This window comes from Talpa occidentalis, unplaced genomic scaffold, assembly GCF_014898055.3.
Source record: "Talpa occidentalis isolate TD23 unplaced genomic scaffold, MPIMG_talOcc4v2.1 talOcc4.8, whole genome shotgun sequence".
NCBI lineage: Eukaryota > Metazoa > Chordata > Mammalia > Eulipotyphla > Talpidae > Talpa > Talpa occidentalis.
The window spans coordinates 97,559,274-97,584,613 of NW_023605194.1; the positions used below are offsets into that span (position 1 = coordinate 97,559,274).

Here is a 25,340-nt window from a genome sequence, read left to right on the forward strand (position 1 = left end):
CAAGGACTGTTGGGATCTGTCAAAAGAGAACAGAATAGATCTTGAAGAAGCATTCATTTTCTAAATCAAAGAAATATTAATAAATTATAATCCATTAAATAGAATAGGGAAACTTGAGCCCATGTTAATATAAATGAATGACTACTTTGAAAGTTTGATAAACAGGATATTTTTACATTTTAAACTAACTTCACAAAATACTTATTACTAATAAAGGGAAATCACCTATTTCACAGAGGAAAAGTCTGGCAGATGCCATGTTAACAAGTGACTATAGTGACATCATCCAGAAAGGTACAAGTGGGAGGGAGTCATGCTCCATCTTTCTTGCAAAAGAAACAAAATCTGAATCTCATGATGAAAAGGTATGAGACAAATGAAAATGAAGAACAAAACAACTGGCCTGTAACCTTTAAAAATATTAGCATCACACTACGGGGCAGGAGGAGGGGCAGGGAGAGGAAGGAATAGGGTCAAAATAAGGGGGGGGAGTGCAATTTTATGGAGAATATAACCAAAATGAAAATGCATGCATTGTGCAAAAATTAAAAATGATGTAAGAATTATATAAAATAAAATATTTAAAAGACAAAGGAAAGCTTGGGATCCATATAGATCAAAGAGACTTAACCAAATGTGAGATGTGATTCTTGCTGGATCCTTTTACTATACAGGGCATTACTGGTATTTCTTTTTTTTTTCCATTTTTTAATTTATATATATATTTTACATCATTGTTCATTTTTAATCAATATTTGCTTCCCCCCACCCCTCAGGTGTAGTCCCCATGGAATTTCCTTCCCCAGTGCACCCATGCACCATCACCTCAGTCCTCTGGGCTCCTCCCTCCCTCCCTCTGATCCCTCTCCCTCCTCCTCCCCTGCAGGACGTCTCTGGTTTATAACTGTCTGTACAAAACACAACAAAACAAAACAAAAATATAAAGGGCGTTATTGGGACGACAAGTGAACTCCATTAAGGATTACATAATAGTAATGGATGGGTAATTAATTTCTTGGCTTTGATGATTGTGTCATTAATTACATAAGAAAATGTTTTTGTTTGTAGGAAATGTCCACTAAATTACTGATTGCTTGCTGCCTGCCACAATGTACCACAGATTGTATAGCTTATAGATGTTCTGGAGGCAGGAATGCCAAGATCAAGCGTCAGCAGGGTTGGCTCTTTCCAGGACTTGTCCCAGGTCTCTCGCGACCGCTCTTCCCCTTGTGTCCTCACATCATCTTCCCGCCTCTTCCTGTGAGAACACCAGTCACATTGAGTTAGGACCCACTGAGTTAGGAGCATTACATTAATGATTGTCAAGGAAAACAAGTTCTTTATATGGCATTTTCAACTTTTCTGTAAACTTGCTTTTGCTTGGGTTTTTTTAAAAGTCCTTGAAGGGCATTCTTTGACCCTTTCTAGAATACTCTAAAACCAAATGAATGCAAAACAATGACTGTGTTTTATAAAGATTCAAATGGAAAGGTAATAATTTTATTTTTAAGATGACAAACTTCGGTTCTTTTAAAAATGGGCTTCCGTGAAATACTTCATGCCTTCGAGACGCTGCTCCTCATGTGTAGTGTAACAGATCTACTTCAAGGTCAAATCACACATTCCAGAGGACTCATCTGCTTCAGATCTCTGCTGGATTTCTTTACACAGTTAAGCTCAGGCATTTTGTAGGATCGATGTGTTTATTTCTGAAGTGGCATCTTACATCATTTTATGGCTCCTTCAACAGACTAGCAGCTGTGTGAGCCTCCCACAGAACCACAAAGTATATTAACTAGCAACAGAAGGAAAGGGGAAATGTAAAGAAGAGTTTAATTTCACTTTGTTGGTTTTTGCCAAATTATAAAATCATGCCATATGGTGTATGTATGACAGTGTTGGATCTGAAGCAGCAGGTGCAGTCAAGGAAGAAGATGGGAGAGAATGAAATGGAAGATTGGTCACAAGTAAAGCAACAAGGGAGAAATGAGGCCCGCTGGGGAATACCTGGATGAAATGGAGAGACAGCAATTCCTCCTCAACCTTCTCCATAGTCTCCCTTTCATGCACAGTCCTGCCCCCGACCACACCACCACCAAATGCACATCCCAAGCCAGCAGCGCAGTGATTGTGTGACTGGGTGCTCCAGCAGTGTTCCTGTCAATAGGAGGCTCCTTGCTCAAGCTAAAAATTCCACTGGAAAAGACTAATTCCATTAAGCACATCCTTGTGTCTTAGTTTTTCCATTTAAGATGTAGATCTATGCAGGAAGAGTGGTGAGCTAAGGCTTTCTATGTCAAGTTACCTTAACATGAATCAGCTCGTGAAACCATTTCTGCAGGACAGCTGTTCAAAATCAATCAGGTCTGAAAGAGAAGAGGAATCACATTTCATAAAAGCTAGGCAAGTTCAGGTGTCTGTTCATTCCCCGTCACCGCAGCTATGCTAGCCTCCTGCTCACGTACCAGTGGTCAGGGAGACCGGATTAGGCACCATTTCACCAGAATCCTGATTTTCCAGGTCTTAACTTATTCTTTCTTCCATATGGATTTCCCATCCTGCCCACAATCTCTAATTCAGCTCAAATTTTATCTGTTCTTTAAGATTCAACTAAAATGTCATTTGTTCTATGAACTCTTCAACCATCTCCCACCTACTTCCTTATCTCTTTTTTAAATAAGCTTTCACTGAGTAGCATTGGTTTATAACATTACATAAGTTTCAGGTGTGTATCATTATAATTTGACATCTTTATACATACATCATGATCTCCAAAGTCTAGTTTCTACTCATCACCATACAATTTATCCCTTTTACCCACTTCACCCAACAACCATTCCTCTTCCCCTCTAGTCACCACCAATCTGTACTGATTCCAAGAGTTTGAGGGTTGTTTTGTTTGTTCGTTTGTTTCTTCCTCTTATGCATTTGAGTGTAATCACATATTCTTTGTCCCTGTGTGACTTATTGCACTTAGCACAATGCTCTAAAGTTTCATCCATATTATCACAAAAGGCACTATTTCATCTTTTTTTAATAACTGAGTAGTATTCCCTTGTTTATATATCCCACATCTCCTTTATCCATAATGCACATAATGCACTCAACCATAAATGCACATTTAGGTTACTTCCATAACTTGGCTATTGTACATAATGCCGCAATGACTATAGGGGTGCATGTATCTTTTAAATTAGTGTTTCTCACTGTTAAAAGAAATAGAAGAAGACACAAAGAAATGGAAAGACATCCCCTGCTCATGGATTGGAAGAATAAACATTATTAAAATGGCCATCCTACCAAAAGCAATATACAGATTCAATGCTATTCCAATCAAAATCTCAATGGCATTCTTCAAAGAAATAGAACAATTATTGATGAAATTCATATGGAATCACCAAAAACCCCGAATAGCCAAAGCTCTACTGAAAAAAAAAGAAGGAAATGGAGGCATCACACTCCCAGACTTCAAACTATACTACAAAGCCATAATCATCAAAACTGCATGGTATTGGAACAAGAACAGACATACAGACCAATGGAATCGAATAGAAAATCCAGAAATAAACCCACAGATTTATGGTCAACTAATCTTTGACAAAGGAGCAAAGACTATGCATTGGAGCAAAGAAAGTTTGTTCAATAGATGGTGCTGGGAAAACTGGGTCGCTACATGCAAAAGAATGAAGCTTGACCACTACCTCACACCATACACAAAAATCAACTCAAAATGGATTAAAGAACTAGACATAAGACCTGAAACCATAAAATACATAGAAGGAAATATAGGCGAAACACTACGGGATTTGCACATCAAAGACATCTTTACAGACACATCACCCAAAGCAGTGATAGTGAAGAGAAAGATAAACAGCTGGGACTACATCAAATTAAAGAGCTTCTGCACAGCAAAAGAGACAATAACAAAAACAAAGAGAAACCCCACCAACTGGGAGAACATTTTTGCACCCAACACTAATGATAAAGGACTGATCACAAAAATCTGCAAAGAGCTGATGAGACTCAGCAACAACAAAGAAAATAATCCAGTCAAAAAATGGGCAGAAGAGCTAAAAAGAAACTTCTCTGAAGAGGAAATGCAAATGGCCAACAGACATATGAAAAAATGTTCAACATCACTTGTCATCAGGGAAATGCAAATCAAAACTACCATGAGATACCATCTCACACCAGTGAGAATGGCACATATTAAAAAAACTAGCAACAACAAATGTTGGCGAGGATGTGGAGAAAAAGGAACTCTTGTGCACTGTTGGTGGGAGTGCAAACTGGTCCAACCACTATGGAGAGCTGTGTGGAGATTTCTGGACCTACTAAACATAGAGCTTCCATATGATCCAGCAATTCCACTCCTAGGTATTTACCCAAAGGACACAGAAACATCAATTCCAAAGAGCACCTGCATTCCTATGTTTATAGCAGCACTGTTTACAATAGCTAAGCTTTGGAAACAACCCAAATGCCCAAAAATAGATGACTGGATCAAGAAGATGTGGTACATATACACACAATGGAATGTTACTCAGCATTCAAAAAAGATAAACACATGCAATTTGCAGCAACATGGATGGCACTGGAAGGGATCATGCTCAGCGAAATAAGCCAAAAAGAAAAAGAAAAATACCGGATGGTCTCACTCATAGCAGGAATCTAGAAAACTTAAATAAGGGACCAGGAAAATGAATATAAGAAAGTGAAAATCAAAATCAACAAAAACTATGAACCAGAGACACTTTTTGGGGGGTGGCGGGCGGGAGGGGAAGGATTGGGGTCAGAATGGGGCGTTTGCAATTGTATGGGGGAATATAAAAATAAAATTTAATATTTGGAAAAAAAAAAAAATAAATAAATAAATATGGACCTTGCCATGTTGCTGCAAAAAAAAAAAAAAAAAAAATAAATTAGTGTTTCTGTATTATTTGGATAAATACGCTGAAGTGGACTAGCTGAATCCTATGATATTTCTATTCTTAATTTTTTGAGGCATGTCCATACTGTTTTCCATAGTGGCTGCACTAATTTACAACTCCACCAACACTGCCCAACAATTTCCTTTTCCCCATATTCCTATCCCTTTTTTTCCCATGCTGCTGGCACCTTATTCTGGCATTTATTTGTGTGTTTGTCAATTCTATCGATATTACCCAGTTGTGGGCTCCGTTAGCGCATGCACTAGATTTTACTCATCGACTCGTGTCGTCTCCTGACACACTGCCTGGAACATATGAGTGTTTAATAAATATTTCCTGAAGTAAGCAGACTCAGAGATCATAAGACCTTTGATTTTCCATGGCCTTGTTTACATTCTTTTCACACTACCTTGTAGGAAGACATTAAACCAAAAATGCATGGGAACAAGTCTCTTCGTGCAGTAAAGTAAGTTTCAAAAACATTAATTAAAAGGCATTTCCCGTTAAAAGGAAAGAACAGCTCCAAGGGTAGTAACTCTATCTTCACATACCCAGTTAGTTAAAATGTATACACTTTTGTGCCATTAATTTGAACGTCGTGAACTTGAAAATCAGTTCCCCTTGGCTTTGTGAGCTCTGAATTCTGTTTCCTTCCCCATTTGCTTCACATCAATGACACCCAGAACAATGCTGGGAAGGGCTCTGGGGGTGCCCATGATGTTATCAGTGGCTGCAGGGGAACCAGCTTAGGAGTCTGAACTGGGTTCTGGCCAGAAAATAAAGTACATTTCAAAGGATTGAGTGTATCACTTTTATTTGTTATTTGAACTGAGCTCTGAAAGGTTTGATTCTGTATTAAGGAGATTTTTCAAACTAATGCACTAAAATTTATAAATTTAAATGATAACTCTTGCCTCTAAATTCCATTTGCTAGTCCATGGCCAATACCATTATTCATGATGTATTTGGAATTTTTCCTTGGAATAGCTTCTGAGGTGAGCCTTCGAAGACTTTCCTTTGAAAGTCTTCTACCAGGCTTTATTGCAAATGACTTGGAGTTTGTTTTCATCTTTGAAATCAATTCATAATGACAAAGAGTTACAACCACCGAGCACGTAAAGAAATGGCCTCAGTCACATCTACAGCAGTGGGCACCTCTTAAACTAGCATCAAGGGCACCAAACTGATGCTGTGGCAGAGGATACTCACTCAGACTTACCGAATTCTGACATGCTTATTTAAAAGGCAGACTCCACACCATCATCTGTAAAATGGGAATAATGAGCCCACCCTTAAAAGAAGAACAATGAGCTACAAGGGGAAAAACAGCAACTATACGCGGTGGTGGCAGTGATGACTAACCTGGTTTTGATAATTATTTCACAATATATATGTGTATCAAATTATCAGATTATATACTTACACAATGTCATAAGTCAATGGCATCTCAATAAATCTGGGGCAAAAAAGAATTCAAGATTGTTTTAAAAAGAAAAAAGTGATCCACAGAGATTAAATAAGGAGAATGTTTAAAAGAACAGAAATTAAAAAAAGGTCTTGCAGATCTGAGTAGTCAAGAGAGTGGTTCACTAAAGACAGACCAAGAGCTCAAGGAGGCCTTCCAAGGGCGTGGCAAGACCCTGCACAGCCAGTGTGGGGATGTGATGTGGGCCCTGGGGCCAAACCCCCACCAATGCTGAGGGGCTCAAGGTCCTGGGGAACCTGGGGAGTGAGGAGACAAACATGAAGGTGCTGGACTTTGAGTCCTGCCTACGCTTCAGGCTGTGACCAAAACAAGGACCAATGCACCTCTGTGGACCGCATGGAAGCTCTAGGGTGTTGGCCAGGATCACCACAGGTGCTGCAATGCAGCATGTTCTAGTCACACTGGGTGAGAAGATGACAGGGGAAGAAGTAGAGTTGCTAGTGGCAGAGCATGAGAACAGCTACAGTTGTATCAGCTACGAAGAGCAGTCGGCACAGTGCTAAATGACCGAGGATGTTCCCACAACACCCAGAGCCCCCAACCTCCCCTGTGAGGTTGGGTAGGTAGCCCCGAAGGTCACATCTTTACCAGATTGTCTCTCTTGGATGATGTTTCCCATGAGCATCACCACAAAAACTTGCTCTCTGTCCCTTTAAAAACAAAAAAAACACAGAGCATCATTTGTTCATTCATTCAGCCAAGAGGCATGTATTAAGAACTGACCCTATGCAAGTGCTACCCCAGAGGCTGAGGATACAGATACATGAAATTTGGTGCTTGCTCTCTCAAAGTACTCAGACACTGGTTGGGAAGAGAGATGCGTAGATAATTTCACAGAGGAGCCATAAGATAAAGAAGAGAGAAGCTGGCCCTGGGTATAGCCTATTGAGTGTGGGGATGGCCAGGGGAAGCAGGATAGACTTTCTAGAACATGCAAAACCCACCCCATAAGTATGAACACTCCTTTGCTTTAAGGTAGATCACACTGTAGCAAACTCATCCCAGGATAGAACAGTTCAACACCCCAGAAAGCCTATATTTAATTTTCCCCTGCACCCATTTAAATAGCTACATAATTAATAAAGCGTTAGTTATCATTCTGTTTAGTCTGCTACACTGTAAAACATCTCAAACTTTCACCAAAGCAGAAACAAAGAACTATAAATACCATAAAGAGTGATGGCTTCTGAGTGATGAGTGCTGGGTCTTACTGTTCCTTCCCTAACCTCCCCCTTCCCCAGTCCAGCTGCTGCCATTTATAATGTGGGGCACAGGGGAGGGGGGTACTGTGTCATGAAAAGAGAGGCATTATTTCTCCCTTGTAATCATACTTCCTAATGGGGAAACTATCAACCAGCCAGCCTGATTCCCAGCCTCTGCCACCTCCTCCTCCTTTGACTGTAGAGCTCACTGCCCAGAGTCTAACCCAGGGTGGGTCCCTTAACTAACCCCAATTCAGTCATTTCACAATCTGGTGTCCATGTTGACCTTGTCCTGATACCTGGACTTCTCTACCCTAACTCCCAAACCAATAAAATATTTAATATATAATAATTCCATGGTGCCAGTGCTATACTGTTTATCTTAACACATTTAAGAAAAAATTCTTAAATTCTTAACACGTTCAAAAGAAATTGAAATATTGTCCAAGATCCCATAGTTAGAAAGTCCTGAAGCAGGGATTTGAAGGCAGGTCTCTGTCATTCCAAAGACCTGCCTTCTCCTCAGTTCCACGTGGGCTCTGTGTGACCCTGGGACTCCTGAATGAATGCCTTTCCTCTCCCCTCCTTGTTTTCTCACTGTCAAAACAAAAGGTAATAATGTCACTTCTAAAATTATTATTTTCTTGGTGTGCTCACATTCATGTTACAAGTTAGCAGTGGCAGAGATAAAAGGTGAGGGAGGATTCCACAGTTGAATTAATTTGAGAAAACAGCATATTTATCTGCTTCAGAGCTTTTAAAATAATGATATGCTTTGGGAATCTTTGAAACAGGCTCTAGTCTTCTTTCCTTTCCTTAGCCATGGGACACTGTCTTCCCCAGACTCCAGAGCCCTTGGAAGCAGCTTGGGAGACACTGTCTTGCACGCCACATAAGAGGCTTCAAGTTCCTAGATGCAGAGCCAGGCCCCAACACCCCTGATTATCGCTCTAATCCCACACAGCTTGGAACACCTCTGGGGGAGAGGGACCAGGTTTCCTTGCTTACCCTGAAACAGAAGAGAGACTGTTCAGCGAATTCCTGGACTCCTTACTCGAGTTAGCATTGATGCAGTCGACCTCTCCAGAAGCTCAGCGAGGACACAGGGAAGCCCAGCTGTGCAGGCTGTTTGCAAAGCTCTTTCATTTCCCACATGGCTGCCCTTGGCTTCGTGTCTCTGTTTATTCGTGGTCATTTATTTCTCCCTAAGCACTTAGACTTGGATTCATTTTCATAAACTTAAAGCTGCTATTTTGGAACTTGTTTTTGAAACTCTCAACTGATTTAGTTCACGTGAACTATGCTTCATTGCTTCTTTCTAAAATGAGAGCTGTCCTTTTGTCCAGATTTAGCCCAAGTGTAGTGCTGTCCGGGCAAAGGGGCTGGGTTGCAAGGTTTATGGAGCCTCTTGAAAGCCCAGGATTCTGTGATTCCCTAATTTTTCTTTCTACTCTTCATAAACTTCCAATTCCTTTAACACCCATAGGAAGAAAGATGTAAAAGGGAGAAAAAAAGAATCTTCCCTCCCATCACTTAAAGCTTCATAACCCCTTTTTATTTTATTTTTTAAAAAAGCTTATATTTTAGATAAATATTGTTACATAAGTTTATAAATAATGGTGCTCAAAGAACCAACAGAAGAAGACTTAGATACAATTCCTCTTGCATACATTGAAAATATAAGTTCTCATCATAAAGTCCGAGTAACAGAACTCGAATGAATGAAATTGCTCACACAAATAACAGGAACAAACATTTTTGAAAATTGGAAAGAAAATGAAAGCAGGGGAATAGATGAAATAAAATCATGTAGATTGAGTGGGCTCCAGCAGAATGACAGCTAAATAGGTGGGTGTATAGAGATGCCATAGATGGGAGGCAGGGACATCCACTTCAGTTCTTGGATACCTGGGTATGTTAGATCCACCTTCACATTCGTGCAAAATGATGTCTTAGGATTCCATGAAGGTCTGGTGAACAGGATGGTTTATGTCTAATTGAATGCAATCTATACAGTATTAAACCCATACAAGATACAACCCCAGTAATAGACAATATGCTAAATACTCTATGACATTTCATTTACTTCATTCATATAATCTTCTCAGGGAGCCAAAATTTTATTTTAAAAAAAAGCTTATATTTTAGATCAATATTGCTACACAGTTTTATAAATAATGGTGCTCAAAGAACCAGCAAAAGGAGACTTAGAATACAGTTCCACTTGCATTCAACCAGCTGGGGAAGAAGAGGTTTGAGACTGGCTTTCTCTATTTGAAGAGAGTGGAAGGTGTCACATAGCTTGAACACTCATGTGGGGGAGACAGACAAAAGAGGGCAGTGAACAGAAGGGGGAAACGTCTCTGCCCTGTTGGTGGTTGGAGTTCTGACTCCGCTGGTTCATGAAGTCCAGTGCACTTGATCGGTTTTGGAATTCCTGGTTGGAAGAAGGTGTTGTAGGCTACAGATCAGGGGGGCAAGGTAGAGGGGGATGCATCAAGGCAACATGTAAATGGGGACCATTCAACTAGAGAAGTGCTGACACCTGAGCACAAACATTCTATCTGTGGTGTGATGAGAAAAAGACACCCACCTCTCTTGAAGCTGCAAGATTAATGCAGAGTTGAAGAACTGATACTGAGGTCAGAATGGACAAAGCAGAAGAATTGAAATTGTGAAATTCCAAGTAAACAAGCTCTGATAATAAACAAGATCTAAGTTCCAGGTCAGAGAAATGTTTCCCTGGAGTGTCTGGGGAGTGGGGACTCTGAGGAGATGGAAGGGTACCTGGGCTTGGTGGGGTAGGAGATGAGAGTCTGCCATTGCAGGGGAGGGAACATGAAGGAGATCAGCATCCAGGTGTGGGGATCAGCTAAGGCAGGAGCCTCGAGGATGTCAATACACAACAATACTGGTTGACCAAGAGAAGATGGTGCTGGGGTACAACCCGAGTGGAGACAGGTAAGGAGCCCAACCTCTGGGTGTTGCAAGAGAGGAGGCCTGTGTGCTGGCTGAGTGGATTTGCATCACAGCTATCACAGTGGCTGGAGGCTATAAGACTGGTGTTGCAGAAGTGGGTGAGGAGACTGGATTGGAGCTTAACAGGTATGGAGACTGGAGAGGAGCCCCTATCCTTGGTGTCACCAACATTCGGCAGTGGAGACACATGAGGAGACTGTTGTTGGGGGCCCGGGACTAAATGTTGGTGAGTGAGAAGGAGGAGGGGACTTACATGTCAGGCATGGTCACAAAAGAGGAGATTGCCAATTTTGTCATCAGAGGTGTGGAGACGTGAAGGGAGGCAAGTGTAGGAGACACAGAGATGGGCACGAGGCCCTATTTTGCAGGTAAAAAGACCTGCATGGAGGACAAGGAATCCTTGTGTGTTCTAGGACAGCTATCAGCAGAGACTGGTCAACATGTCTGCTTTCTCCACTCGGGTCCATTCCTTCTGGCTATAAGATGGCCGGTATTTCTGCTCTTCTTGAACCAAATCAGCAGTCAAATGGAAGAGATTCATAGGGAGAGACATGGGGAAGAGGCCCAGAGCTTCCTTGCCCTCTACAGGGGATACATTCTCTTCAAATCTCCATTTGTTCATCGGACCAGAAGCTCAAAAAAAAAAAAAAAAAAAAAAACGGTTTCTGAGGTTGTTACAGCCAAGACAGAATCAGCAGTGAGATGAGAATCCTTGTTCTCACAGCTAGGAGACTAGATTTGATTCAAACTTGCCCCTAGTGTTCTACACACTACAATTTCATCTGTTCCCCCAACTATAAAACAGGATAATAATCTCTCTTAACTTTGCTTCTATCCTTATATTGCTCCAAAGATGGATTTACTCATGTAAAATTGCTTTGAACACTCCAGTGAAAGGAATTACTCAAGCAAAGTCATAATTATGGACCTTCTTGGTACAGCAGCTATTGAGTTCTTACTACAGTGAGCTCAGACCAAAAATTTTATTGTATTTTGCTGCTATGCTTAATTACCTTATAATATATGACACATCTTATTTCCCACTCAAAGAACTTGGGGCTCCTTGGAGAAAGGGTTGAAGTCAGAGCTGGAGCATCTGCACCCATGGCAGGATGGTGGGAAATTAACAAGGACTCTTAAGAGTCCTTTTCAAAGGACCACGGAATAACTCCAATAAACTCCCAAAGTGAGAGAATCAGCACTTCAGAAATAATAGCTGAAGATATGCAACAACAAAAATAACAATAACAAAGGCAGCTGAGAATATCAACATATTTAAATTTACCTGTTTATAAAATACTTTCAAAATCTAATTAATGACAAATGTTTATTTTCATAATTGTGATGGTTCCACAGGTAGATTTGTCCAAAGTCATCAAGTTGCACACTTTAAATGCAAGAAAAAAAAATTTTAAGACTTATTTACGCATACAAAAGCTGGGGTACAGGCCAGAGGTGTGGGGAGTGAGAGGATTCACCAGAGACAGAGTGGGGAACAGAACAGGCAGATTGACCGAAGTACACTGCAGAGGGGAGCAGCAGAAGTCAGAAGAGGTCTCCTGAGCCATGTGGGTAGCTCCCTGGCCAGCCGGGGATCAAACTTATGCTGCACCAGCTGCAGATAGCTTACATCTTAACACCTTGCGCCACCAGGGAGGCCCTAAATGCAAGAAAATTATGGCAGTTGTACTTCAGTAAGTCTTTATTAAACAATTTAATTGGTTGCTATTGGATAATTCAAAAGGCCAACTCATTATTTTGAAAATTAGTGAATAAAGGGAGAGTCAGACACTTTCCTTTCCTGTCCAAACTGTACATATCTTTTGGAGATATTGAAATATTTATGGATGGAAATGTATCATACCTGAAATGTGTCTCAAAATAGCAGGGGAGGGTAGAAGCAGGTAAAATAAGATTAGCCATGAGTTCATAGTTGAATGGAGGATATATGATGCACATTATATGCTTGTCCCTGTATGTGTTTTAGATATTTCTGTATGTGTTTTAGATATTATCTGTATGTGTTTTAGATATTATCTGTATGTGTTTTAGATATTTCATAATGGAAAGTATTTCTAAAACATAACATAGGGGCCTCCCTGGTGATGCAAGGAGTTAATACGCAACCTATGAAGCTGTCCACAGCCACTGCAGCACGAGTTCAATCCCTGGGAGCTAACCCACATGGTGCAGCAAACCTCTTCTGATTCGCCTGCTACTTCCCTCAGTAATGTATTTCAATCAACCTGTCTGTTCTGTTCCCCACTCTGTCTCTGGTGAATCCTCTCACCCCTCACACCTCTGGACTATACCCCAGTTCTTGTATGCATAAAATAAATAAATATTAAAAAAAAACATAGTCTATACATCCTCTTGGCAAATTAGCTAACTCCTTATCAGAGCCTTACCCAGTAGAGAAATGGGTCCAGAAGCATCATAGCCAAGGGCTATTGAAGTCTATTAATATTTAGAAAATGCTTTGAGGTTTGAAGATGAAAGATACCATATAATTGTAAGGTATTATTACCATATTAGAATTAAATAAATTACACAGTGAATTTGGAAATCTAAATCTGATCACTACCTAACTCAAGATTTGGGTCATGTGGAGAATGAGCTTCCTGAGAAATACCCATAAAGGGTGAATGATCAAAGGTTGATTCAATTGGCATTCTTTCCCACATAAGACACCCCCTTAAGCAGAGAGAAACCAAGGCAAAATTACTAAGAAAATTAAGTTCAGCTTGGTGTCCCCTCTGCCTTCTGATCCAAGCCCTTCTGGTCTCCTGTTCCTGCCTTTAGTTGAACTAACAACCCCATGTAAACCTGAACACACAATTACCCCTGCAAGATTTCATGCATCTGTTTATTTATCGTCTTACTCATAAACAACATCTTTTTGAGTGCCTGCTCTGATAAATAGCTCACCCTGAAGGAGCTCATTGACTATTAGGGCCCCAAGATATCAAATAAATCATCACAATGCAACTGCATGAAGAATGGACAAAGTGGGTGCAGAACAGAAGGAGTTACTAATTCTCTGTGGGAGGATCTGAGAGTGTATCACCAGGGCAGTGACATGGAACCAGACTCATAAAGGAGAAAAAGGAGATCACAGTTGGAGTCAAAGAAGAAAGGCATTCAACGTGTATCGCTCCGAGTTCTCTAGAGAAACAGAAACTATAGGATGCATAGAGATATACAGAAGAGGAGGTTCATTGCAGGCACATAGAGAAGAGATTTATTATAAGCAATCTATTATAGGACCTTCATTATGGGATATTTAAACATTCATAGCAAGCACCTAATTGCAAGTTTGGAGAACAGGGAAAGCCTATGGTGTAATTCAGTCCAAGTGCAAAGACCTCAGACTTGGGGGCTAAGGATATAAACATCAATTGGTGTCTGAGAGCCCATATCTGCATGCAGGAGAAAGTGGATGTTCTAACTCAAGCAAAGAGAATGAATTCTCCCCTCCTGCACCTTTTTGTTCTATTCAGGCCTTGACAGATCAGATGATCCATCTTAACTTGGATCACCAATTTCAGTGCTAATTTCTTTTGGAAACGCCCCACAAACACACCCAGAAATAGTTTACCAGCTACCAGGGCATTCCTTGCCCAGTACACTGACACATAAAATTAGTCATAATACAAGGCAAAGGAGGACAATCCAAGTCACGAGAGGCCCTGGAGACAAGTTACTTGTGGATCAAGATGCATTTGGAAAGGTGGGTGGAGCCATCTCTCCAAGGGCCTTGTTCTCAGTGCTGGAGAACTTAAACCTTATCCTGGGACCTTTGAATACTTTTTAAGGAAAGAAATGTCTCGTTCTGTTCTGTGTTGGGACCGTACACTTATTTACTTGTCCTTGGACCACATGAGACTATAAATTCTTTGCATGGGTTTGTTCAATTTTGCAACCCTAGTTCCCAGGACAGATTTAGACCTTTTGTAAGGGTCATACTTAAAGTTAGTAATTGCTATTTTTTGAGACATATTGACTTTTGAAAGCAAACAATGCTTTCGAAAGGAGCCCGAGGAATTTAAAAAAGGACTCTTTACCTTAAAATCATTCTAGCCTGGCAGAGTTAATGTAACTGTCTCATTCCCGCTTCAGAACTCCAGGATGTCTCTATTCCTGAGTCTCCCTCAAAAGAAATTGAAAGGTGGGGTCTCCCCGGTGGCGCAGCGGTTGAGCGCTGGGTTGCGAAGCTGCCCGCGGCCTCTGCGGCGCCGGTTTGATCCCCGGCTGCTCCTCGGCCACCGGAGGAGGGTCCCACATGGTGCACAGACCTCTCCTGCCGCCCGCTGCTCCCCTCAGCAGTGTACTTCGGTCCTTCTGCCTGCCCTGCTCCCCGCTCTGGCTCTGGTGAATTCTCTCACCCTCCCGCGCTTCTGACTGTACCCAGTGCATGTATAAACAAAACAAACAAACAAACAAATAAAGCATGCCTCTATAAAAAAAAAAAAAAGAAAAGAAATTGAAAGGGACCTGAGGTCAGAGACCACCTCCCAAGCCTAAGGATTAAGACTCCTGTACAAAGGAGCGATACATCCCCTGGAAGGAAGGTCCTAAGGAGGAAGAATTCGCACCCTCATTGTGGAGCGCAGATCAGAGGAGGAGGGTCGGCCGTGGGCCAGAGCAGTACTCCCCAAGGAGTGTTCCTCTCTGTTCATGGGAACTTGGTCAAAGTCTGTGACAAAGGCTGCTGTACATCTGAAAAAGCAAGGCTACTTACTACTGGGAATTTAAAAAGAACCATAAGCTCCAAAGGAACTCAGGATCCACTGCTCACAGACTGCAAGTTGGCAGGGTCTCTTCCTTGAGCAGAGCTCTGTCCTTCAACAGGGCATTTGCCAGGACCAGAGAAGAGCAGTGACTTGGGGGATGGCAGAAATTTGTAAAGTGCTATCTAGGCACCCCAGTTTTCTAGCTGGACCTTTGGTAACCCTGTACTTGGAAGGATACGAAGCAGTTTCCAGAAACCAGGGAGGAGACAAGAGCTGAAGCCCCAGCATAAATAAATAAATAAACGGTTGTGCATGTTCCACCCTGGGGATTAGATTTCCTGCCTCAGAATCACAGTCTTCTTATGGAAACCCTCTGAGATGTTCCCCATGCTGGTCCCTCGCTACAGTTTGGACCCCATTACACACCTTTTAGCTTCTGATAATACTACTTTGGCTTAGCACACTTTCCCCAGAAAATTGTTCTGGCCATGGATTCGTTTCCACTCTCCAACCTTAGCATCTGAAACTACTTTCATGAGAGATAACAGGATCCCAAGTGAAAGTCATACCTGCAGCAAGTTTTGTTTCTCAAAAATGTTCTGCTTAGGTCTTTGACAAAACTGGATTCCTATTTTCTACCTCTTTTATCTTCCTTCTTATTCATAGACACTTTGAGAATTATTAATATTCTTAATTCTTATTAATTTATTAGCAATTGCTAGCCATGGATAATTTATTTTTTTCCTATCATTCATCATCACATCCTGTCATCTACTACCTCTGTAGCTTAGTTACCATTTGCTTGTATAAATACCATTGTGGCTGTGACCAGTTTGGACATTTTTATTGGCTCAACGCGTCTTTGTTTCATTTGACCTAAAAATCAATCAGCAATGCACAATCAGGCATGGTAATCACTCCTAAGTTAATGCCATGGTGCCTCAAAATTTACATTTGACCTGATACTTCGTAGTGTCTGTTAAAATTCTGTTGTAAATATACTGGAGTATTGTGATTGTCTGTGTTTGAATTTTAAAATTTTAATAAGATCAATCAAAAGTTTTAAAAATGAATAAGAATTGAACAAATACCTTATAAGCAAATGTCTTTCTTCCTGTGATTGATCAATATCAGAAGTAAATATGGCCAAAGGATTTGGAATTCAGTTTTTGGGTCACTTTAATGCACAGCAACCTTTGACACGAGTTCTCGAAGCAGTGTTTCAAAGAGTCCAGGAGAGAAATGACACGCCACTCTCTGAGTATGGCATACTTCATGTGACTGTGAGAGTTAGGGAAGAGCGTTAAGAAAAATCATCCAAAATAAGAGTTTCAATTAAAAGCACAATGTATATGTTACACCTTGATCAGAACTTCCCCAGAATTTAATGACTTAAACAACAGTGAACATTGCTGCACTGTGTATTTTCTCTCATGGCTTCTGTGGGTTGAAAACTCGGGAGCACCTTGAAGGGTTGCTTTTGCCTTGGGGTTACTGCTGACTTGAGTTCATGGCCTCTCAGGAGGTCAGGGTCAAGGTGACAGGCTGCAGTTGTGGAAAGCCTGACTAGGGACGCATGATCCTAGTTCATGGTTGGCAAGGTGGTGCTGGCTGTCAGCAGACTTTCTTTTCACACAGATTTTCCAGAGGGTTGCTTGAGCGTCCTTATAACAATAGCAGGTATCCCCAGAGGGAGTGATCCAGGAAAGAGTCAGGTGCAATTCCCATCATTCTCACCTAGCCTCAGAAGTCACACACCATCATTTCTGTAATGGTCTATGATTACACAGGTCAACTCTATTTCTATTCAGTGTGGGAAGTGACTGAACCAGTGAGTTGAAAACCAGGGGGCAAGAATCATAAGGACCTTCTTAGAGCATAAAAGCCATCAGCCTCTCAATAATTCCATATCTTCTACCTTGGAAATTTCTACCTTGACAATATAATTAAAAATCAGCTCAAACACCCAACCCACACACAGTATAAAACTTAATGACCAGGTCAACATCTAGATCTAGTCCCAAAGCACAGAGATGCTCAGCCCAGATCCCCTTCAAAGGAGCTGCTGAGAATGGCTAAAATGGACACCCTTCAGCAGGCATCTCCTCTGGGGTCTGTACCTCAGCCCAGTCACACCTATGCAAGTGGCCCCTGGCCAATGGCTAATTGGGGGGGGGGTGCATATAAAGGCTCTGTCATTTCTGCCCCGCTAGGGACAACTCTGACATCTTTCATCCCAGACTGTCCTGCAGGGTCCCCAGAGGTTGCAGCAATCAGCTCAGCCTCTCACTCTTTTAATCCTTCCTACTCCTGGAATCTTGACCCCAAGAGCCCTCCAGATTCTGAACATGAAATTCTATCTCTGCATCTGCTTCCTGGAAAATCCAAAATGCAAAACCTGCCCCCCTTTTCCCTAGAGTTGTTCCAGAAATTTCTCATTTCTCAAACCAAAAACTGTTGTTCATTTCCTTTGCAGAGTCGATTAACTAACTCTGACTCACACCTAGCCCTGGCCACAGAGGCCCTGAGTTCTATTTTCTTCCAAACAGGTTGGTCCATGATCTTTGTTAAAAGGACTATTCTCTCCCCTAGGAATTCTAAGTTTAAATAATAAAGCAAAGATTTTTTTGTTCCTTCTCATGGAGGAGGAGGAAAGTACAAAAGGAGAACACCGCCGTTGACGTCCAGGTTTTCCCACACTGGCTCACATTAGCCTCTCTCTGGCCCGGGGGCCCCATCACAGCCTGTCCCTGACTGGTCCCTGCCCTCTCAGCCATTCAGGCAAATCTCCCCATCTCACACCCATCTACCTTCTTTACCCCTATTTTCATGCTGTTTCTGTCACCAACTCCTCCACCCCTGCCGTCTTCCATGTCTGCCTACAGCTGGCTGGTGGCCGCCCCTCCGTGCAGCCCCAGCCCTGCTGCCCATTCCCATGCAGCCAAAAAGGATAAAAATGTCTTTCATGGCTGCAACCATTAGCAGGAAGGCTTCTGCTTTGTGGTGTTTCAGGGTACAGGAAGGCCCATCTCACACCACTTACAGTGCTGATTTTCATCTTCTCTGAGTTCTTAAATGAAATCTATTCTCCCCACCCCATTGCCAGTTGCTGCCCAAGTCCCCAGTTCTATCAAAATGGCCGTGTTTTGCTCTTTCCAGGCTCTCAGCCAGGGTGTGCACTCTGGCTGTGCCTCCTGGAGGGAGACATACTAGTCACCCTTCTTTGCCTGAATGTTTAATTTTCAGCAAGAGCCTGCTTCCTGGATCCCCCACTGTAGAGACCTATGGAACACCTTGCTCTGGACCTCCTGAGATAACTCCTATTCCACCCTGTGTACTGCAGTGCTGAATTGATGTCTAAACTCCTTAGCTAACCCTTTACCCTGCCCTCCAACAAAGACCCTCAGGAAAGAATCACAGTGCCTCCTGTACCCTCCTTGGGCACTATTCAAGGGAATGTAAATTGGTAGAGTCAGAATGAAAAGCAATATGGATATTCTCAAGAAATTAAAATTAGAACTATCTTGTGACACACACTTCTGGGTATATATCCAAAGGAAATGAAATTGGTATCTCAAAAAGTTATCTGTCCTTCAGTGTTCATTGCAGCATTATTGAATAGCAAGATAAAGAAACAAAATAATAGTTCATTAATAGATGAATCCATAAAAATTTGGTGTGTACATACATACAATGGAATATTATTCAGCCTTTAAAAATGATAGGAGTTACACACACAGCTTATACACCTGCATACAATACATATTTTTCCCCCTTGGTATTCTCTTTTAAAAATGGCATGTAATACCAAATAAAAAAAAATAAAAATGATAAGAGTTGTTGCCATTTTTTCAACAACATAGTTAAACCTAGAGGCCTAAAGGATATTATGGTAAGTTAAATAAGTCAGACACAGAAAGAAAAATACTGCATGGTTTTACTTATATTTGGAATCTAAAATAGTCAAACTAAGAAGCAGAGAGTAAAAAGGGGTTGCCAAGGCCTGGGGAGAGGGAATAGGGATATGTTGGTGAAAGGCGAAAAGTTTCAGTTATGCAGGATGAGTAAGTTCTAGAGATGTAATGCACAGCTTGGTGATGACAGTTAACAGTTCTGTATTGTGTACTTGAAATTTGCTAGGAAGGTAGATCAGAAGTGTTCTCATCACTTATACAAAATGATAACTATGTGAGGTGATGGATATATTAATTAGCTTAATGGTGATGACTATTTCACAATGTATATGAATATCAAAGCATCAAGTTGCAAACCTTAAATATAGACCATTTTTATTTGTCAATTATACCTCATTAAAACTGGGGATTGGGAGAAAACTGTTTCTTCTCTCTTCTCTTCTATTCTAAACTTACCCATTATCCTTGACTGTACCACCCACGAAAATCTCTCCTCTCAACATTTCCTAGGCTTAAAAGCAGAAACACAGTTTAGTACATAATTATATCCTTCCTATATTTACTCATTGCTTGTGTGTGTCACGTCTCACCAAATAATTTGTAAACTCATTAAGTGTAGAGAATGAGTCTCTACAATGCCATGTTCTAATCAGGCTGACTCATTGATTAATTCATCAGATATTTCAGTATCTACTCTATCCTAGGCATTGTTGTTGTAGGTACTGAGATAGATAAAAGAGGCAAGGCAGCAAAAATAGTCAAGGTCTCTGTTCTTGTGGTGGGAAGACAATAAATAATCATATAAATTAATGTAAAATTGTATAAGAGAGCCAATATGGAAAACAATATAGCAATTCCTCAAAAAAATTAATAATAGAATCACCATATGGTCCAGCAATTTCATTTCTGGGTATGTAGTCAAAAGAACTGAAAGTGTGGTTTCAAAAAGATATTTGTATGATCATTTGTTCATAGAGCATTGTTCACAATAGCTAAATGGTGGAAGAAACCCAAGTGTCCATCAACAGAAGAATGGATAAACAAAATGTGGTATACCCATACAATGGAATATAATTCAGCCTTTAAAAGGAAGGAAATTCTGACTCATGCTACAACATGGATAATTGTTGAGGACACTATGCTAAGTGAAATAAGAAGATCACAAAAGGACAAATATTGTAGGATTTTATTTATTTGGGGTACATAGAGTACTCAAATTCATTGAGACAAAAGGTAAAATGGTGGTTGCCAGGGGCTAGAATGAGGGAGGAAAGGAAGTTGTCATTGAATGATTCTCTGTTTTGCAACCTGAAGAGTTCTAACAGCAAGCATTGGCCAGAATGTGGAGAAAAAGGAATCCTCATGCACTGTTGTCGGGAATGTAGACTGATCTAGCCTCTGTGGAAATAGTACGGAGGCGTCTCAAAATAAATCTACCGTATGATCTACCACTTCCACTCCTAGATATCTACCTAAAATATACAAAAACACTCATTTGAAGGGATATGTACACATTTATGTTCATTGCAACACTACTTACAATAGTCAAACTAAGGAAACAGCCTAAGTGCCCAATGTCATCAGATGAGTGCATAAAGAAGAGGTGGTATAATACTCAATGGGATACTACTCAGCCATTAAAAAGGAGTGAAATCTTGCCATTTATAACAACATGGATGAAACTGGAGAGGATTGTGCTAAGCAAAATAAATCAGAAAGAGAAAGACAAAAACCAAATGATTTCACTCATATGTGGATTATAAAGAAATAAAACAAAAGAACAGGCAAAAACAAACCCCTGTACTACGACAGCAGAACTGAAACTTTTGCCCTACCAAAGCAGTAGGGCAAGGAATGGGAGCCCAGGGAGGAGGAGGCACAATGGACTGTGGTAGAGGACTATAGGTGCTTTGGTGTCAGGCATGGTATGGTGACATATGTTTGGAGAGATTTGAACCTGTACTCCTAAAACATATACAGGGTATAAACAAACATTACTCCCATAAATAAATAAATAAACAAAAAGACATAGAATTCTGGAGACAAATGATAGTGATAGTTGCAAAGCAATGTGAGGATACTTAATACTGAATTATACAAATAAAACTGGCTAAGACAGTAATTTTGTGTGATATGTGTTTTTTAAATAATAAGGAAAACAAAAACTACATCAGAGATAACAGCGACAAAGGCAAGGCCAGGCCACCCTGAGGAAGTAATGGCCAAGCTGAGTTGTGAAAGATGAGTGAGGACCCTCAGGGTTTGTGGGTTGTCTGTCTGTCCCACTTCTGAGGTTGCACAGGCTCTAGGTTCATTCAGAAGCCCTACTGGAGCTTAAGAACTCTGTTCGGGAGAAGGTAAAGGAGCCACCCATATAATTTCCTGTGACAATGTCTTGATACACACATTGCCCTTCAGGTTTTGTGCCCTTGTATTTTCCAATGACTAATCCAGTAGCTGTCAAACTTTCATGTGCACAAGATTCATCAGAGGATCTTGTTAAAGGCAGACTGTTAGGCCTTAACCCACATTCTCATTGAGTAGGTGTGGGTAGGACCCAGACATATGTACTTTAAATAAGGTACCTCTCCCTCCAAGAAGAAGAGACCATACTTGAAGAAGAGACCATACTCTGAAGAAGAGACCATACTTGTTCTCTGTTAATTTTGTAAACCTAAAATTCCTGGCTCACACCATCATTATTATTAATCTGTTGCTCAATTGAAGCAATTTATTTCAGAATATTCTCTCCACCCTAAGAAAATAAATAGTACAGGTAAATTCACATACTCACATAATGCCTATATCTCAAGCTACTTTACAGACAGAATTACCCGTCACAACTTTCTGCAAAGCAAGGAAACATACTTGAATGCCCCTTTCTATACTTAGAAAAAGAAGACAGGCCCAAAGTGGTAATGAGTTATTTAAAAGACAGGGGCTTGTCAGGAAAGTTGGCCCTCAACCCCCTTCTACATACTAGAACTGCTCCAGCCCATCTGTTCTGCAGGGCCTGACTCCTAGAAGCAAGATTGTCAAGGCCACTTACTTAGAGGTGAGCACAGGTAATAGCCAAAGCTATTAAAATGTGTTCCCAGAAATTATTTTTTCAAAGCTATGGAGCACTCCATCAACCTAAAACCATTATTTTCCACTACTGCCTTGCAGTGGTGATCACCGTCAATGTGATTCCACATGATTCTAAAGGAGAAATCCCGCTGAATCATCAAATAAAGTTTCACTCTGTTCTGTGTGCTTATACCACAAGGTAAACTTTACTGAATCTTATTTCTTTGAATATTGATAATATATATAAAGTAATAAAACTATGTTACTTTACAAATTCACCTAGGCCATTGTCCAATCACCTGTCCCTATGGTGCTGATGACATTGTTCATTTTACGTGTGGATATGAGGTAGGGTGGACATTCAAGCTAAGCTTGGAGCTAAGAGGATTCTGTAAATAAGGATGGGCCATTTCTTGTTTTATTTCTATTTTTTACATTAGCAGAATACCCATTCATTAGACTTACTTAATTTCTACTCTAACCCTTTGGAAGATAGTCATTGGCTTGGCCATTACATTTCAGTACTCTGTCCCTCTTACCATTTCATTCCTTTCTGTCTTATCTAGTAGTGTAACAGGGTGGTCCCCAGGAAAGGGGGAGGTTCCCTGCCCCACCCAAGGGAGGGTGGAGCTGAGCAGAAAGAGAAGAAGCTGCAGAAGAGACTGAGGAAGGAAGCAGAATGGAGCCAGGAGACCTGGAGGAGGCGCGTGGAGCCTAGAGACACGTAAAGAAACTGCGCTTGTCTTTTGGTCATGGACTGGGTGACACAGATGTGGGTGAGACCCATGGGGAGGTGACAATGGCAACTTTTATCTTAATGTTAATTTTGCTCTTTTCCTTCCGGGCTTGTCTGGTTGTTTCTGACCCTTTTCTGTGGGTCCCCACTGGAAGATGCTTTAGACTTGTGACAGGCTTTGGGGCCTTGCTCTGGGCCATTCCCATATGGATGGACTTTTACCCACGAGGGGATGGGTAACTTTGGGTGCTTCATTTAGAAACTAGACTCTTTGCCTTACCTGTATTGTTTCCTAGTTTTATTAAAGTTCCTTCCCATTAAAGTCTCATATGTTTTGTGTTAATGCGGCGGATGACAAAACCCATTTAAAATAGACAGGTTTGCGGGGTTTGGACTGCCCCTCTCCCTGTCCTATAACAGTAGGAGTTAGTAAGCAATCTAAGAAAGAGTCAAGATGAAACACTAGGCCTCCATATGCTTCCTACCACATGGTTCCACGTGGAAAAGGCTCCTTACCCCTAGGGAACCTGCAACTTTTTAATAAATTAACAATACAAGGCAGGATGGTAACCTGGACACCTTGCCCAACAGCCCTGGGGGTGTGACAGACCTGTGCATGCATCCCAGTGATATCAGCTGGTATGTTTTTATTCACAAATAATAAAACTCTAGACCAAACCCTTTAAAAAATAAGTATATGTGTCATTTCTCATGACAAGGAATTCAGAGACAGGATAGCTTTAGATGGCTAATTAATTCTGTGGCTCAAGAATATTAGTAATAATCCAAGTTCTTTTCACCTTTCCATCCTAAACAACTCCAGGCTCTGCATCCGGGCACCACCAACAGAGAAAAACTTCTCTGAGTTGGGCTTTATTTGTAAATAGTCTGCATATACTTGACAGAGTTGTTGTGAGGATAATACAATATAAAATGTGTGCAAGCCCTAAGCAGAGCACACGGCCTGTGTAGATGCTCAACACAGAGATTTAATAAAATCTAATCCCTGCCCTGGGGGTAAATTTTAAGGAATCAAGTTCTGTGCACCACCTTTTACTACCCGAGTGACCTTGGATAAACTTACGCAGTGTTTCTTTACCAGCACGTAGCTGAACGGGCTTGGGGAGATTTAACAAAATGATGCATGTAAACCGCATGCACTGAGCCTGAACCCTGGTGAATGCTCCAGGGATATGAACAATTTTTGTATTATGACCATCAGTGGGAGAGCAAAGAGAGCCAGGGCTTGGGAAGTTTAACTTACTGGGCCTCAAAGATGCATGTCAAGATGGGGAGGAAGTCTTAGAGCATACCAAAGAGCAGGACCTCAGTTAAGGTGCCAGGTGGGTTAGCTAGATAAGGTTGGCAAGGTGAAGCCTGCTTCACTGTCTTCAATTGCCTGAGGAAAGAGTAAGCCTTTGTTATGTATAGGGGAGTTCCGCAGGAATCTTGTGAAGGCGCTGGAGCTGGATCTGCTCCAAGGGGAAGGCCTGGGAGCCTCAGCAGAAGGAAAGAGCAGGGCCGCGAGGCTGACTTGCCTCCCGAGCTCCATAGGTGGCGGTGTGCCCGCAGCGACCGAGGCGGGCGTGGCCGTGCAGCCGCTAGCTCAGACCCCAGCGGGGTTCTGCACCAGGCTCCACCAGGCAACTAGGAAATAGGGGGCCCCACCCTCACCCCCGCAGCAATCCCGAATGTCTGTCTTCCTGCCGCCCACCCACTGGCCAACCTTCGCCTTCAGTCGTTCAGTCAATCTGCTGTGCTGGAAACAAAACTCGGATTTCTCCCGACCCGTTTGCAATAAAAGTACAGCGTGGAAAAGCCTCTGCTGAGTGTGTCAACACCATTACCCACGCCCGGCTCTCAGGAGGGAGTCTTACATTTGCTTTCACTTTAACGGATGCCACCATCAGTCCCTGGTCCTGAGAAAACCGCCTAGCGGTGAGAGGCTGGGGGCGGCTCCTACGACTTTAAGGACTCCAAGCCAGGCTGAGTCTTTCTCAGCACGTTTGTTATTCACACTGAAGTCAATGTTTTGCTCACCCCACTCCCTCCCACAGGAAGGTTTTTAGGCTCGTTTCTACCCTCAGGGCACTGCAAATTACCTCCTGACTCGGAAAAGCAGTATCTGCAGAGGCAAAGGGTACCAGCCGCCTGGAACACAGGGGAACAGAGCTTTTGGAGAAGACAGCGTGGTGGTGTGAAAGTTTTCAGTCGCACAAAACCAGGCAGGTGGCTACAGCTTCTGAAAAGATCACAGTGGAGTTCTGGGTTCGAGTCCCCTCTCTACCAT

At 41.6% G+C, this 25,340-nt stretch overlaps 1 long non-coding RNA gene across 1 annotated transcript; it reads right to left on the reverse strand.

Annotated features, from left to right (window-relative positions):
• Positions 1-1,060: 1,060 nt before the first annotated feature.
• Positions 1,061-8,764, reverse strand: LOC129145002 (uncharacterized). The gene is made up of 3 exons (XR_008549953.1): positions 8,628-8,764; positions 2,306-2,366; positions 1,061-1,258 (listed from the first exon to the last, which is right to left on the reverse strand). It is a non-coding gene; the product is annotated as an uncharacterized LOC129145002 (long non-coding RNA).
• Between the last annotated feature and the right edge of the window lie 16,576 nt (positions 8,765-25,340).